Source organism: Uranotaenia lowii, chromosome 3 (genome assembly GCF_029784155.1).
Source record: "Uranotaenia lowii strain MFRU-FL chromosome 3, ASM2978415v1, whole genome shotgun sequence".
In the NCBI taxonomy this organism is placed as follows: domain Eukaryota; kingdom Metazoa; phylum Arthropoda; class Insecta; order Diptera; family Culicidae; genus Uranotaenia; species Uranotaenia lowii.
This window is the reverse complement of record NC_073693.1, coordinates 156,016,748-156,035,649: the sequence shown is the minus strand read 5'-3', so window position 1 is coordinate 156,035,649 and position 18,902 is coordinate 156,016,748.

The following is an 18,902-nucleotide window of genomic DNA, read 5'->3' as shown; positions in this document are numbered from 1 at the left end:
TTTTGACACGTCAATCCATTCAGTGGGACAGTTTTCGAATTTCGATCTAAAATTAGATTTTTCGGCATGTACTAAAAAGGTACAAATGAATAGCTCCTCTCAGAGTTGAACGTACCTTAAGACTTAGTTTCAGAGTTATAGAACTATGCAATAGTCTCGCTGAATAGACTATTCGATTTCAGGATCTCGCGTTTTAAAAGAGCAAGAAGCAAAATTTTTTTCGAAAAACTGGTGTACCTCGGAGGCAGGGATGAGAATGTCATCCAAATGACAGTCGGGATCGTGACAGTCGCATAACATTTTCCAATGACATTCGAAAATGTCGCAATGACATTTACGGTCATCCAAAAAAATGTTAAACGACAGGAAAAAATGTCATTAAGTTCTGCAATGACAGTCGCTCAGAAAAATGTCATCGAATTATTCATCTCGATGACATTTTTGACTTGCGACAGTCGAAGTTTCTGTTGGTCCTCTGACTGTCGGAATGACATTTTTGAATTTTCGATTCCGTGACTGTCATGGAAAAATTTTAAAACTGTCATGGTTTTGACAGTCATGACATTCATTGGCCACGGCCAATCTGGCCGGTTCCGAAACCCGGAAAATCAAAATGATCAGATTTTAACTTACGACACATCATTAGAAAGCTCTTGGCCTGTACATGATGGGAATTGATAGGAAAAGTGGTTCGGGGCCATCTGGTCCTGGCCACGGCCAATCTGGCCGGTTCCGAAACCCGGAAAATCAAAATGATCAGATTTTAACTTGCAACACATCATTGGAAAGCTCTTGGCCTGTACATGATGGGAATTGATAGGAAAAGTGGTTCGGGGCCATCTGGTCCTGGCCACGGCCAATCTGGCCGGTTCCGAAATCCGGAAAATCAAAATGATCAGATTTTAACTTGCGACACATCATTGGAAAGCTCTTGGCCTGTACATGATGGGAATTGATAGGAAAAGTGGTTCGGGGCCATCTGGTCCTGGCCACGGCCAATCTGGCCGGTTCCGAAATCCGGAAAATCAAAATGATCAGATTTTAACTTGCGACACATCATTGGAAAGCTCTTGGCCTGTACATGATGGGAATTGATAGGAAAAGTGGTTCGGGGCCATCTGGTCCTGGCCACGGCCAATCTGGCCGGTTCCGAAACCCGGAAAATCAAAATGATCAGATTTTAACTTGCGACACATCATTGGAAAGCTCTTGGCCTGTACATGATGGGAATTGATAGGAAAAGTGGTTCGGGGCCATCTGGTCCTGGCCACGGCCAATCTGGCCGGTTCCGAAACCCGGAAAATCAAAATGATCAGATTTTAACTTGCGACACATCATTGGAAAGCTCTTGGCCTGTACATGATGGGAATTGATAGGAAAAGTGGTTCGGGGCCATCTGGTCCTGGCCACGGCCAATCTGGCCGGTTCCGAAATCCGGAAAATCAAAATGATCAGATTTTAACTTGCGACACATCATTGGAAAGCTCTTGGCCTGTACATGATGGGAATTGATAGGAAAAGTGGTTCGGGGCCATCTGGTCCTGGCCACGGCCAATCTGGCCGGTTCCGAAACCCGGAAAATCAAAATGATCAGATTTTAACTTGCGACACATCATTGGAAAGCTCTTGGCCTGTACATGATGGGAATTGATAGGAAAAGTGGTTCGGGGCCATCTGGTCATGGCCACGGCCAATCTGGCCGGTTCCGAAATCCGGAAAATCAAAATGATCAGATTTTAACTTGCGACACATCATTGGAAAGCTCTTGGCCTGTACATGATGGGAATTGATAGAAAAAGTGGTTCGGGGCCATCTGGTCCTGGCCACGGCCAATCTGGCCGGTTCCGAAATCCGGAAAATCAAAATGATCAGATTTTAACTTGCGACACATCATTGGAAAGCTCTTGGCATGTACATGATGGGAATTGATAGGAAAAGTGGTTCGGGGCCATCTGGTCCTGGCCACGGCCAATCTGGCCGGTTCCGAAACCCGGAAAATCAAAATGATCAGATTTTAACTTGCGACACATCATTGGAAAGCTCTTGGCCTGTACATGATAGGAATTGATAGGAAAAGTGGTTCGGGGCCATCTGGTCCTGGCCACGGCCAATCTGGCCGGTTCCGAAACCCGGAAAATCAAAATGATCAGATTTTAACTTGCGACACATCATTGGAAAGCTCTTGGCCTGTACAAGATGGGAATTGATAGGAAAAGTGGTTCGGGGCCATCTGGTCCTGGCCACGGCCAATCTGGCCGGTTCCGAAATCCGGAAAATCAAAATGATCAGATTTTAACTTGCGACACATCATTGGAAAGCTCTTGGCCTGTACATGATGGGAATTGATAGGAAAAGTGGTTCGGGGCCATCTGGTCCTGGCCACGGCCAATCTGGCCGGTTCCGAAATCCGGAAAATCAAAATGATCAGATTTTAACTTGCGACACATCATTGGAAAGCTCTTGGCCTGTAAATGATGGGAATTGATAGGAAAAGTGGTTCGGGGCCATCTGGTCCTGGCCACGGCCAATCAGGCCGGTTTCGAAACCCGGAAAATCAAAATGATCAGATTTTAACTTGCGACACATCATTGGAAAGCTCTTGGCCTGTACATGATGGGAATTGATAGGAAAAGTGGTTCGGGGCCATCTGGTCATGGCCACGGCCAATCTGGCCGGTTCCGAAATCCGGAAAATCAAAATGATCAGATTTTAACTTGCGACACATCATTGGAAAGCTCTTGGCCTGTACATGATGGGAATTGATAGAAAAAGTGGTTCGGGGCCATCTGGTCCTGGCCACGGCCAATCTGGCCGGTTCCGAAATCCGGAAAATCAAAATGATCAGATTTTAACTTGCGACACATCATTGGAAAGCTCTTGGCCTGTACATGATGGGAATTGATAGGAAAAGTGGTTCGGGGCCATCTGGTCCTGGCCACGGCCAATCTGGCCGGTTCCGAAATCCGGAAAATTAAAATGATCAGATTTTAACTTGCGACACATCATTGGAAAGCTCTTGGCCTGTACATGATGGGAATTGATAGAAAAAGTGGTTCGGGGCCATCTGGTCCTGGCCACGGCCAATCTGGCCGGTTCCGAAATCCGGAAAATCAAAATGATCAGATTTTAACTTGCGACACATCATTGGAAAGCTCTTGGCCTGTACATGATGGGAATTGATAGGAAAAGTGGTTCGGGGCCATCTGGTCCTGGCCACGGCCAATCTGGCCGGTTCCGAAATCCGGAAAATCAAAATGATCAGATTTTAACTTGCGACACATCATTGGAAAGCTCTTGGCCTGTACATGATGGGAATTGATAGGAAAAGTGGTTCGGGGCCATCTGGTCCTGGCCACGGCCAATCTGGCCGGTTCCGAAATCCGGAAAATCAAAATGATCAGATTTTAACTTGCGACACATCATTGGAAAGCTCTTGGCCTGTACATGATGGGAATTGATAGGAAAAGTGGTTCGGGGCCATCTGGTCCTGGCCACGGCCAATCTGGCCGGTTCCGAAATCCGGAAAATCAAAATGATCAGATTTTAACTTGCGACACATCATTGGAAAGCTCTTGGCCTGTACATGATGGGAATTGATAGGAAAAGTGGTTCGGGGCCATCTGGTCCTGGCCACGGCCAATCTGGCTGGTTCTGAAATCCGAAAAATCAAAATGATCAGATTTTAACTTGGGACACATGAATAGAAGGCTTTTGATCTGTTCATTATGGGAAGAATTACATGCTCTACATCAGTGGCATTGAAATAGGAAACTTTTGATGCTTATGATTTAGTAACTGTTTTTGGATGATTTGGGCGTCTTGAATTCGAGTTATTTGCCAGATTTTGTCTATCAGCTCTTGGTCCGATGATGCGGTGTATTGAATTTTTGAAATTAATAGAACGCCGACGGCTGGGACAGACTTTTTTGTGTTTAGGAAATAATTGAGTCCAGAGAAGGGTTACCATATTCTGCAGCACCAAAAAGAGAACATCAAGATTCTTTTCCCCAAAAGAGGAACGTTCGGAAGAACGTTCGGAGGATCGTTTATATAATCAGAAACGAAGATGTTAAAAGTTATTCAACTAAAGCCAATTTTCTGGGAGGTGTTTAACTTACAAGATATGTAAAAAATTTCCTTAGAATATTCTTCTACTATTGAAAAGCGAAAAGTCTGGGGTTGAAAATTCTTAGCTGGAATATTCGAAGGGATAGTAATGTTCGGTGTTAAGCTGATAAACCTCACCAAACATGATAAAAGAGTTAAATTATAACGCGCGTTTTCACTTTTAAATAAACCAAGGTTCCGATACTCGTTCATGATTGATCCAATATAGGCGATACTTCCAAAGCCCCCTCAAATTGTATTACAATTCTCTTCCTTTGCTGTGTGAAAAGAGAAGATGTTGCGCGACATTTAATGTAAGCATCATCAGAGGGAATCGTTGCGTTGCGTGTTTCACAGTCGAAACAAATCCTATCCCATCCACACGAATTGATTGTTTGCCCACAGGCCAAATCTCCGTTTGATGTATCAGTTGCTAAAAGAACTGAAAAGAGGAAATTGTTGGCTTGTTGCGTTCGCTTGCGAATATCTTCAAGTCAAATTTGAAAGTGAAGCATTCGAGAGCGAACGCTCTCTTTAACTCGCTCATATGCAGATCACAAATGTCGAGTCTTGCGGGAATGTCATGTTTTTGCGGGAACGCGTGTTTTTTCAACAACTTTTGTCTGGCGTTGCTTGAAGCTTCAAGATAATAATGTAACTATTGCACCGGCAATAGGCAGCGAAAAATTTCAAGTAAAATTGAAGCGTGGGTAATGGAAAATGTGTTAATTGAGGATTGTAAAAATAAAAAAAAGCTCGAGGAATAACGTAATAAAATGTAGTCTTATGCACTGTTTAACGTTTTAAACAGCCAATATTTTGAAAATGCTTTTTTCACATTTTGATAAGCAGATTTTTTTAGTTTCATCATTAACCATTCATCATTAATCATTTATCCAGATTAACAATTGCCTCTATTCACAAGGGGATAGAAATAGAACATTTGAAAATTGAAAGTAAAGATTTTATTTAATTTTCTTTTTTTTATGTTGTTGAAGTAATATAGTGTACAGAATGATTTCTAAACAAAAAAAAGTGGGTGTAACCGATCAGAGTTAGGCAAAATGTCACGAAAAACTTCAGACTCAAATTCTACAGCCAATTCAAATGTTAGATCCTAAACATTTGGTATCATCTGATTACGATTATACCAGTTCAGAATTGAGTTGATTATTATTTTATTTTATGTTGAATTTAATTATTTATTAATCGTTTAAAAGGAACTGAAGTTTATTTGATATTTTTTATCAAATTTTCAGATTTTAAATTGTGTGTTTGAAAGTACCGTAAACTGGGGGAACTTTGATCAGCGGGGTAACTTTGATCAACATGAAATTTTTGCAGATAATCATCATTAACTAAGTATCAAGTTAAAATATCTGAAAACTGTTTAATAGGTTTGAAAGCCTGTAAATTAAGGTACAAATAAACTAAATTTGGTTTTTATTAGGAGATTTTTTGTTATACTTACAATAGAATTTTAAAATCTTAAAATATATGGTTTTTTGAAGGGTCACAAACAAACATCTCTCCTGGTGAAATTGAAGCATTTAGGAGCAAATGGGTTTTTTAATGTGAAAGTTCAACTTTTTTTCTTGGTTTAGGTTAAGTTGAGGTGTTATTTTTATGGTCATTTGATGATAATTTATGGATATTCAAAAAAACGGTCATTTTCCATAAAAAGGCCGGTATAGAAAAAATGGCTAAAAACCCTATCAAATGGTTAAATTTGAAGAAAAAAGAACATGGGAACTGTGCGAGGACTTAGGGAATTACAAGCAGGTAAAATTTCATTTATTTTTGAGGCAAATTTTTTTTTGAAAAATTTTTATAATTTTTGCCCCTGAATGTATGCAGCAAAATTGTCCATCTTTTTAGTATATTAGATTTTGAAAGAAAACGTTAAGATATTCAATTGAGTCCAAACGAAAATTACTGTTATCGATGTTTTGAGCCTTCTTTACTAAATGGCATCAAAACGATAAATTTGAAGATATTGAGATACGTAAAAACCATAGTGATCAAACTTACCCCAAAACTCGAAATCCGGTTTTGTAACAAACATTTAATTATAACCACCAATGTCGTTTAAATTACTGCAATCAATGATCATGTTTAATACTCCTCACCTCAGTAAGGGTTTTAAAGCTTTTAGGTATTACGAAAAAGTAACCCCTTCCAAAATATTCAAAAATGAATGAAAAAAGTGATCAAAGTTCCCCCAGTTTAGGGTACTTTAATTTGGAAATTTTAATTCTATTTTTTATTCTGAAGCCTAATATGAGCTGCTTTTTCTAGATATTGATAGTGATTTATTATTGTCAAAAACTTTTATTTGAAAACTTTGATAAAAAAAAACATTGTTAAATTGTCTTGGTCATTATTTTGATTTCAAATTCTTAGTTTTTATATTGAGTAAACATTTGTAAAATTTATTTTTGTTTTAAGGCTGAGTCTTCAATTTTTGCAAATTTTGATAAGGGATTTTTTAAAATATATAGTAGTCTTTTAAGATTATTTATGACCATCTTCAAGGCCTCAAAAAATAAATTTATTAAAAATCTATAGTTTTTTAATGTTTTTCCAGTGCATCACAGTACACATGTATTTAAAGTTAAAGCAACACCATGTTTAATACTAAAAAGGTAAAAAAAATCTGAAAAGTTTGTCGCAATTTTCCTACACTAACTAGAATTTAAGAATAAAAAATACCTTTTTTGGGTTCAACAGCCAGGTACCATGTGAACTGAAATCAGTTTTGATTTACTTTATCATCCAACTCATAAATACTCCATATCAATATAAAAATAAATCAGATATCCGAAAAATATTCCCAGAAATTCGATCTTTACTCAAACATTGCTTTTAGAAATAACATAAGATCTCGACCTTTTTTTTATTTTTATAATTAACTCATTTAAGCACCAATTAAATATGATCGATGTCTCCGATTGCATTTTTAAATCCGATCCGGTTCTCATTCATCAATGGCAACACTTACGTTCATATTTAATTGGTTTTTTCACGAACTTCTGCAGAACTTGTATTTTTGTAAAAAGCCGATTTGAAAAAAATGTAAGCAATGATAAATTACTGTTAATGTTTCTCATTTATAAGCCAAAAAAAATTTATACTTCCCCAGCTGAACACTACCGCAATTCGTTGGACCATCAAGACGAAACATAATTTAGATTATTGGTTCGCGAAGCACTTAAGTGAACATGTTCTCGACCGATTCGCTCAGCAGCGAACTGCAACAAGTTGTTTTTTGAATGTCGCAGTTCGCCAGTGAATGTATCGCTTGTCGGTGGATATTTGTTGCATGCTTCTGCATGAATGATACAAGAAGCTGTGGATTCGCCATAGGCATTCCTTCTAGCCTGAAAACAGTCACATGGAAATGTTGCAGGCAAGAGCAATGAAACTTTTGTTTCGCCGGAGAAATCTCTCACTGAACGATAAGTGTAAACGAACGAGTTTCGGATCCTTGAAATAAACTCTATTTTAGATTTGTGCATTTTTTATTGGTGCATCAGTCATTTAAGAAAGTTTCTTTTGTCATATTGATAACGGATTGATAGTTTCCCGCTCTCTGATAGTTTGTTGCATACTTAAAGGCGCTTTTCCCGCTCTGGTAATTACGACTTGAAGATGCCTCCATTAAAAAAGGATAATTAAGTAAACTGTTGTGAGTTGTATTTCTTCGGTGATTTTTGTATAAGATGTGGAAAACTAACTTCATAAATTGTTAGAAATAAGTAATTTTCTATTATAATGTCTTTCAAAAACAGTGTAGATTTCTTAAAATTTCAGAAAAAGAAGAGTACGCACATTTCTCAATCGAAAAAGAGAACATGTAGGAGAAAACTGTACAAGACGCACCAGTTAAGCTTAATCGCTATTTACAGCGGGACCAATAATCTAAGAACCAAATTGAAAGTATACGACGATTCAGGGATCTGATTTAGGGGAAAACTGTACAAGACGCACCAGCGGGGGAAGATGGCCCATGTCATTCTTTCTCAAAAATACACTGATCTATTTCTTTGAATGATGTTTTTCTTCATTTCTATTGTAGCGAAAAAGCTTTTCCATCATTTAATCGATAAAAAGTTCACAAAAACGACTTCAGTTCTTAGAAACAGCCTGCGCAATCTGATGAAACTACAGCTTATCGTTTTTACACTCGTTTGCACTTTCGGATGACTATAAATATTTTGTTGTATTTTACTAACTTCTCACAAATTTTATCTAAAATCAATCATATAAAAATTGGGGCAGAATGCCCACAATACGTTCAAATATCAAAACAAAATTTCATTCTTTTTATTTGCTGACTCCCAAATTACGATAACAATGCATAATTGTACAAATTTCGTCCTTGCTCGAGTTAAAAAGGTGCACCAATATTCGATTCAAAAAAGGTATCCGCCTCCATGTTTGCCGCAATATCAGTCAAGAAAATAAATATCGTTGCCTACCTGAAGGCGTTTTACCTATAGGGTTGTACAAAAGTGTTTTTTGAAAAGCGAAATTTCCGATAATTTTAGCAATAATAAAAGATTTTTTGCCACAGTGTGGTTGTTTTACAAAAAATACGAAGAACATGTATTTAAACATTGATGTTACAATTAATGCATTTAATATAATCATTGTTCTTTTCTCACCACCCTTTCCATATGGTGCGTTCTGTCCACTTGTTTTGGCGTTCTACCCCAAGGTTTGTTTTCTGGCTGTTTAAGTTTTTTACAAAAACATAATGGAAATCATATTTTATTTTTTATCATATTTTTCCTTTTTATAATACGAAAACCTGAACCCTCAATCATCGTAAACTTTGAATTTGGTTCTTAGATTATTGGTATCGCTGTAAATAGCGATTATGCTTAACTGGTGCGTCTTGTACAGTTTTCCCCTACGTCTTATTAAAAAAAAAATGATAAAACACGACATTGATTATATTTTTGAAAAAAACTAAAACAGAAAGGAAACAAATCGTGGGGTAGAGGGCCAAAACTGGTGGACAGAACGCACCATATCGAAAGGGTGTTAAGAAATGGAACAATGATAATATGGAATCTAAACATTGAAAAATTATATGTTTTTTCATCGTGTTTTTATATACTAACTATATTTTGACAAAACATCATTTACTATTGGAAAACTTATCGAAAATTTCGCTTTTCAAAATATACTTTTTTTATATTCTTATAGGAAAAAACGCCTTCAGGTATGCAACGAAATTCAATTTCTTGAATTTTTCGAATCAAATATTGATGCACCTTTTAAACTTGAAAAAGGACCAAATTTAATATAATTATGCATTCTTATCGTAATTTGAGAGCCAGCTTATTAAAATAATGACATTTCGCTTCGATATTCGGTTTTTCTCAAAGGTTAACAGCATTCTAAATTTGAGCGTAAAACACGTGGTCTGGCGGGCATTCTGCCCCAATTTTGATATGATTGATTTTAGTTAAAATTTGTGGGAAGTTAGTAAAATACAACAAACCATTCATAGTCTTCTGAAAGTGCATACGAGTGTAAAAACGCTAAGCTGTAGTTTCATCAGACTTCGCAGGCTGGTTTACCATATATTATCATATATATGTTAACCATGCAAAATAACAAATTTCACGCAGAATCCATTAATTATAAATAATAAATTAATAATAAAACTTCTTTTTCTAGGAACTATAGTCCTTTTTTGTGCACTTTTCAACTAATAATGATGGAAAAGCTTATTTGCTACCGTCAACTGGGGCTACAAGCAACAATTTTCAACTTCAATGGCTTCTAAAAACACTTATGATCACAGTTAATCCTACCCCTTATGCATCAAAAATTTTAAGGATGATGGGACATCAAATTGGCGTAGTAAGAAAAATTATTTGTTTCTTTAGTTATATTTAATTTTCTAAAAACATGCGATTTTCACCCTCCTCAGAAAATGGGGTAAATTGCAACAAACATTGTTCTTAATAAAAAATCTTATGAACACGTTTTAAAATTTATAGTTTAAAATATATTTGCGATGCCTTAAAGATCAGCATGAAAACACCAAATGCAGTGATTCTTTGTTTTTTAAAAACGAGTTTTCACATTTTCTCTGAATATAAGTATGCTGCATACATTTGGGGGTTTAATAATAATACGAAAAATTCTTCAAGCTGAAATCATAAAAGTAAATGTTTGGATGAATGAAATTTCAATGTATTCAAACGCGGGTTGCATATTCCAGCACAAGGAAACAAGATTTACAAGATGTTTCTTTGATTTGCATTTTGTTGCATATTACCCCAGACATCTTACTGAATTATAAAAAAAATTATTTAAAAAAATTAAGTGTTTGTTCGAAAATTATTTTTACATCAACAGTGTTGGTATAGCATGAGGACATTAATAAAAAGTTTGTAGGTAATATTATCAAGCCAATCCGTCATACTGGGAAAAGTTTTTTACGGCATAAAAAAATGTTAAAATTTGTACATTCATTGCTGGATTTTTCAAATTAAAAAAAACTTTAAAAAACTTTGAAAACTAGCTTAAGATGCGAGAAATTACATCATCTTCGTTTTAAAAGATAACTTTATACAATACATTAATTTAAAAATTGATTCAGTGTGGTGTTATATAAATGTTGCATCTAACCCCGCTGTTGCATGATACTCCATTTGACGGTACAATAAAAATGAAAAAAAAACATCATTCGAAGCCATAGGAAAGTATATTTTGGGAAAGAATGGCACAGGCCTACTTACCACGCTGGTGCGTCTTGTACAGTTTTTCCCTACTCATAAAATAGTAGGTATGGTAACCTATGTCCAGAGCATTGATTTCGACTTAAAATTTAGAGGATAAAATTTATACTTTGAATTGCTTTGAATTTTATATATTTTCAAAGTATTTTTTTTAATTCATTTATTTGTTAGAACGTCAAAGATGGTAAAACAACCAATATCATAACAAAAAAAATATATATTTTTTTTTATGTATGTAAATTTTTTAATGTTTAGCTACCGTACGAGTATTTCGAACCACTTTTCGTATCAAATCCCATCATTTAAAGGTCAAGAGCTTTCTAATGATGTGTCGCAAGTTAAAATCTGATCATTTTGATTTTCCGGATTTCGGAACCAGCCAGATTGGCCGTGGCCAGGACCAGATGGCCCCGAACCACTTTTCCTATCAATTCCCATCATGTACAGGCCAAGAGCTTTCTAATGATGTGTCGCAAGTTAAAATCTGATCATTTTGATTTTCCGGATTTCGGAACCGGCCAGATTGGCCGTGGCCAGGACCAGATGGCCCCGAACCACTTTTCCTATCAATTCCCATCATGTACAGGCCAAGAGCTTTCTAATGATGTGTCGCAAGTTAAAATCTGATCATTTTGATTTCCCGGATTTCGGAACCGGCCAGATTGGCCGTGGCCAGGACCAGATGGCCCGAACCACTTTTCCTATCATTTCTTATCATATGCAGGCCAAGAGCTTTCCAATGATGTGTCGCAAGTTAAAATCTGATCATTTTGATTTCCCGGATTTCGGAACCGGCCAGATTGGCAGTGGCCAGGACCAGATGGCCCCGAACCACTTTTCCTATCATTTCTCATCATATGCAGGCCAAGAGCTTTCCAATGATGTGTCGCAAGTTAAAATCTGATCATTTTGATTTTCCGGATTTCGGAACCGGCCAGATTGGCCGTGGCCAGGACCAGATGGCCCCGAACCACTTTTCCTATCAATTCCCATCATGTACAGGCCAAGAGCTTTCTAATGATGTGTCGCAAGTTAAAATCTGATCATTTTGGTTTTCCGGATTTCGGAACCGGCCAGATTGGCCGTGGCCAGGCCCAGATGGCCCCAAAACACTTTTCCTATCGATTCCCATCATGTACAGGCCAAGAGCTTTCTAATGATGTGTCGCAAGTTAAAATCTGATCATTTTGATTTTCCGAATTTCGGAACCGGCCAGATTGGCCGTGGCCAGGACCAGATGGCCCCGAACCACTTTTCCTATCAATTCCCATCATGTACAGGCCAAGAGCTTTCCAATGATGTGTCGCAAGTTAAAATCTGATCATTTTGATTTTCCGGATTTCTGAACCGGCCAGATTGGCCGTGGCCAGGACCAGATGGCCCCGAACCACTTTTCCTATCAATTCCCATCATGTACAGGCCAAGAGCTTTCCAATGATGTGTCGCAAGTTAAAATCTGATCATTTTGATTTCCCAGATTTCGGAACCGGCCAGATTGGCCGTGGCCAGGACCAGATGGCCCCGAACCACTTTTCCTATCATTTCTTATCATATGCAGGCCAAGAGCTTTCTAATGATGTGTCGCAAGTTAAAATCTGATCATTTTGATTTTCCGGGTTTCGGAACCGGCCAGATTGGCCGTGGCCAGGACCAGATGGCCCCGAACCACTTTTCCTATCAATTTCCATCATGTTCAGGCCAAGAGCTTTCCAATGATGTGTCGCAAGTTAAAATCTGATCATTTTGATTTTCCGGGTTTCGGAACCGGCCAGATTGGCCGTGGCCAGGACCAGATGGCCCCGAACCACTTTTCCTATCATTTCTTATCATATGCAGGCCAATAGCTTTCCAATGATGTGTCGCAAGTTAAAATCTGATCATTTTGATTTTCCGGGTTTCGGAACCGGCCAGATTGGCCGTGGCCAGGACCAGATGGCCCTGAACCACTTTTCCTATCATTTCTTATCATATGCAGGCCAAGAGCTTTCCAATGATGTGTCGCAAGTTAAAATCTGATCATTTTGATTTTCCGGATTTCGGAACCGGCCAGATTGGCCGTGGCCAGGACCAGATGGCCCCGAACCACTTTTCCTATCAATTCCCATCATGTACAGGCCAAGAGCTTTCTAATGATGTGTCGCAAGTTAAAATCTGATCATTTTGATTTCCCGGATTTCGGAACCGGCCAGATTGGCCGTGGCCAGGACCAGATGGCCCCGAACCACTTTTCCTATCAATTCCCATCATGTACAGGCCAAGAGCTTTCCAATGATGTGTCGCAAGTTAAAATCTGATCATTTTGATTTCCCGGATTTCGGAACCGGCCAGATTGGCCGTGGCCAGGACCAGATGGCCCCGAACCACTTTTCCTATCATTTCTTATCATATGCAGGCCAAGAATATTCCAATGATGTGTCGCAAGTTAAAATCTGATCATTTTGATTTCCCGGATTTCGGAACCGGCCAGATTGGCCGTGGCCAGGACCAGATGGCCCCGAACCACTTTTCCTATCATTTCTCATCATATGCAGGCCAAGAGCTTTCCAATGATGTGTCGCAAGTTAAAATCTGATCATTTTGATTTTCCGGATTTCGGAACCGGCCAGATTGGCCGTGGCCAGGACCAGATGGCCCCGAACCACTTTTCCTATCAATTCCCATCATGTACAGGCCAAGAGCTTTCTAATGATGTGTCGCAAGTTAAAATCTGATCATTTTGATTTTCCGGATTTCGGAACCGGCCAAATTGGCCGTGGCCAGGACCAGATGGCCCCGAACCACTTTTCCTATCATTTCTTATCATATGCAGGCCAATAGCTTTCCAATGATGTGTCGCAAGTTAAAATCTGATCATTTTGATTTTCCGGGTTTCGGAACCGGCCAGATTGGCCGTGGCCAGGACCAGATGGCCCCGAACCACTTTTCCTATCATTTCTTATCATATGCAGGCCAAGAGCTTTCCAATGATGTGTCGCAAGTTAAAATCTGATCATTTTGATTTTCCGGATTTCGGAACCGGCCAGATTGGCCGTGGCCAGGACCAGATGGCCCCGAACCACTTTTCCTATCAATTCCCATCATGTACAGGCCAAGAGCTTTCTAATGATGTGTCGCAAGTTAAAATCTGATCATTTTGATTTTCCGGATTTCGGAACCGGCCAGATTGGCCGTGGCCAGGCCCAGATGGCCCCAAAACACTTTTCCTATCGATTCCCATCATGTACAGGCCAAGAGCTTTCTAATGATGTGTCGCAAGTTAAAATCTGATCATTTTGATTTTCCGGATTTCGGAACCGGCCAGATTGGCCGTGGCCAGGACCAGATGGCCCCGAACCACTTTTCCTATCAATTCCCATCATGTACAGGCCAAGAGCTTTCTAATGATGTGTCGCAAGTTAAAATCTGATCATTTTGGTTTTCCGGATTTCGGAACCGGCCAGATTGGCCAGTCCACATGGCAAAGTCAGCAAGGAACCGTTTTGACTGTCGCGACTGTCATTTTAATAACATTTCATTTTGATTCTGATGAATGTTACGATTACATTCTGTGACATTCAAAATGTTAAATGTCGCCATAACATTTGCCATTATAAATGTCATCGAAGCAACGACCGACATTCATCAGCTTATCGTAACATTTTTTCCCATGACTATGACAGTCTCGATGCAAGCTGTGACATTCGTCCCAAATGTTATTTGACATTTTTTCGAAGGAATTTCTTAGCGATGACATTCACAAAATCCAAAAAGGACATGACTGCGACAGTCGTTTTCGTACTGATGAATGTCGCTCTGGGCTTCAGAAAAATGTCGAATGACATTCGGACAGTTATCACCCCTGCTCGGAGGTACATCGAATTTCAATATTAAATTTTTATCAAACTTTGAAATTTACCATACTTAATTATATGAACTTTTTCCTGTGATTATCAAATCACTTAAACTAACATCATATTTGAGTCGCACGAAGAATTTCAGAGCGATTTGATGCATTTTATGTTATACTTGTTATATGTTGTACTTAGTATGAAATTTGACTTAAAACTCATTTTTATGTAGTTAAAATAAAATGTTGAATAACTTTTCTGTTACCAGAACGATTCTCTTCGTTCTAAAATTATCGGATGTAACTTGGGTTATATCAAATCTCAATAACATTAGTGTTTTCGATTTTAATATTTCCTAGTGTGTGTTTAAATCTAGAATAGGATAGTTTTTCAGTTGTTTAAATACTGTGAACCATTTGCGAAGAATAAATAAATAAATAAATAAATAAATAAATAAATAAATAAATAAATAAATAAATAAATAAATAAATAAATAATTTTATCAATCTTCGAAATTTGCCATACTTAGTTAAATAAACTTTTTCCTGTGACTTAAAATACCTGAACAAGCATCATATTAGAGTTTCTCAAAGAATTTCTGGGTGATTTGATGCATTATATGTTTTAATTAAGTGTAATTAGTAAGAAATTTTTTATGTAGTTAAAAAATAAATGTTGAATAACTTTGCTGTTACAAGGCCGATTTGAGATATGATGTTTGTTCAAGTGTATCAAGTCACAGGAAAAAATTTATATAAATGAGCATGGCATATTTCAAAGTTAAAAAAATTGTTATTTAAGTTTTTCGAAAAAAGTATGTTTCTTGCTTTTTTAAAACGCGAGATTCTGAAATCGAACCGTCTATTCAGAGGGACAATTGCATAGTTATCTCTGATACTATTGAGGTACGTTAAACTCTAAGAGAAGGAACGCAAGACCGACTAATTCAACAAAATCAAGAATACCAAACATATAATAACTCCCATCTTCTTCAATTTGTTTTTTGTCTTGTAATCTTTCGAAAATTTGAATTTTTTTTCCAAATTTACACAAAAAAAACTTTTATCATTAATTATTCCTCTCTTCTGGTTTTTAGGAAATTTCGAAGGGGGAGAGGATTTATCAAAAGAAGAAATTGATATTTGTTCCAACCTAACTGATAACTGATGAATATAAAACATACCTGCAAAACCAAATTGATTTTATTTCTATTAATTAAAATCCATTCAATGCAGCATTCACATTTTGGATGAATGTTCTTTCAAAAAAGGAATGATTCGAACTGGAATCGATCTTCCAGAGATCGATCTTTACAACTATAATTTTCGATTTTTCGATAGATCTTTTTTTTGTTTGAATAAATTTGATGTAATTTTCGATCTTTTGGCTTTTATTCTCGGTGAGCCGAAGATTTTCACTTAAAATTTGATTGGCCTTTGTTGTTGTTTTCTTTACCGTTTTTAATATAACGAGGATCAACTTTAAAGTTTTTGAAATCATGTTTTCTATCCATATGAAGAAGTTTTGAAATCTTTGAATCTTCAGGCCATTATTTTTCACAAAACGATAATTTAACTTGTTTGCGAATTCTAATTTCAGCTACAAAGAAAATTGGATAAATAAGATTTTTTTTGAGGAATGTTAAATAGATTTTTTTTAATTTAAAAAAAAAATAGTTTTGGTCAACCTTTTTCAGTTTCTGCTCTACTGTTCCGATGGTTTACATGAATATCATCCGCCAATAGATTGTTTTAAATTGAAAGCTTGTAGCACTTAGTATCGGGACTTTGTTTTATTTAATACAGCGCCTCTAGTTGTTGTACCGAGAAACTGTATCAGCGTTTTGATCTTAAAGAATTGTTTATCAGGTGGTGAAATTTTCGTCAGGATTAATTCCTGCGTTGAAAAGAGAGAGAAAAATAAAACTGCACAACCACGTTGCAAACCCTTTATGGTCAGGAAGAATGATCGTCAAGACTTTCAAACTCCCGAGACCTACAAATCCCGGGGCAGCAATTTTACATCGCAAACCTTAAGAGAAAAAATCAGGGGTGAGCAACCTTTTAAACCAACTGGCCAATTAAAATTTTAAATTTTATCAGCGGGCCGCACTCATAATTACTTATTTTTTAATAAATAGCAGAGCTTTTTAAATTTTTTTAAATTTATGTGTCAAGAACAAATCTGAAAAAGGTAAGATAAAACCAATTCAGGTATTTAAAAACAGAAACTCATCACAACTTTTTAAATACCCGTTATTGAAAAGGTACATCCCTAAAACTTTGTCATTTTCAAATTCACTCAATTTTCAATAGTATTTTTTGACAAACATTCTTTATTACAACATTCTTGTTAAAACCGATGGTAATATTCGTCATCAATTCCATTCAAAATCTTCTGGAGCTTACAACGGTGATAACTAAGAGTGTGTAAAATATGTGTATATTCAAAGAAATCACCGTCTTCTTAGCGTTCTACGTTGAATGATTAATTGACTTTCTGTGGCTTTTTTTCTCAATTATAACTTGTCCTCAAAGCCTAGATTTCCTACAAACGGTAAAACCCCCATTTTTCAAGTTAAAGTTCTTCATTGGATCATTGCATTGAGATGTTGAGCAAGGTTGTCGAAATCATAGAAAAATGTTCTATTTTCCATTTTTTTTAAGCAACTATCTTCAAAATTACATTTTTTAATCTAGAATTTTTATCCAATTTTTTATCATTTTTAATCTTATTTAGATATCATTGGGATAGGATTTCTAAAGCTATATTATGACTTTGGTAATGTGGAATGTGGAAATTATAAGTGAAATAACTCGATAATAACTTGATGTTTGTTATAAATTTTTTATCAAATTTCTGAAAAAAAAAACATCACAAAACATCTATTGTGATGATAAAACAACTAAATTTCAGAAATCTATTGTTTTATCAAGAACTAATAACTTTGATGCCGGCTGAGTCATGTTGATAAAAAATAAAAAATGATTCACCCAAGCTTATTATAAAACTTTGGTAATTTTCGTCAATATTCAGAAACATAAAATAGTTCACAAGTTTTTATTTTTTCGCCAGTGTTTGAATGCTAGCAGAACAAGCCTTTTTGCCAAATTGGATAGAATTATTTAAAAAAAATATCAGCAGAAAAACATACAACTTTATTTTTGCTTGGACCGAAAATAATAACTATACAAAAGGACTTCGAAATTCCATTGATCATGCTTCCGAGTAGCTTCCGATTATTGGCTGCTTTTCAGACTCACTTTAAACGATTTTGCTTTTCAAAAGTAAAGCGTAATTCAAAAGTTAAGGCACTTAAATCGATTTTGCTTTTCAAAGTGGTAGGAGTCAAAAAATTAGGAAAAATATATCCTGAATAAAAAAAAATCCAATATTACAATATATAACAATATTGCAAAGAATATAATACAATGAATATAAGAATATGAAAAATGCTTAAAATGCTAGAAAAAGTTAAAAATCTGTAGGACTATGGAGAAAATGCAGATAAGTGGATATTTGATCGAGTTATATAAATTTTCCTTTCCAACCTATTGTAGAACAAAGTTGAGGCTTTAAAATTAGAAAAAAGCTTAGCGGACCGCACAAAAAGGTCGAGGGTTGCGCATCCCTGCTCTAGATAGGTTCAAATTTGATTTTGCGGATTAATTTGTCCACATTTTTTCAAGCCAAAATGAATATTTGACAATTGTTAATTTAACTGATAAATGAAGACAGAAATTTTGATCGCTGGAGCAACCATGTATAGACAAGTTTAAATTTCAAAATGTCTTCAGGAGATAACTTTACCACTAATCCAATCATACGAAGGCAACGTCAGTTTCTAGCCCGATATAGCTAGCTGGCACTACACCTTGGATATATTGTAATGGTACCAGTAGATTTTTTTTGTGTTTTTGAATAAGGTTTCAATACACCAAACTGCCCACAGTTTCGTCCCATCAAAAGATATTGGGCAAGAGTCAAGTGTAAATTGCTAAATCAATCAAAGCATCATCTGATAGGGCAAAGTGGTAGAAAAAATGACCGAAACGGTTGATTTCTTAGCATTGTGCAGAAATTGATGAAAGGTATTTGATGAAAAGTTTCAAAATTTATCAAAACAACAAAAACCTTTATTTTTATATTTCCTCAAAATGTTTATAAAATCCCTACAAGAACATATTTTTACCAATTTTGTACATTA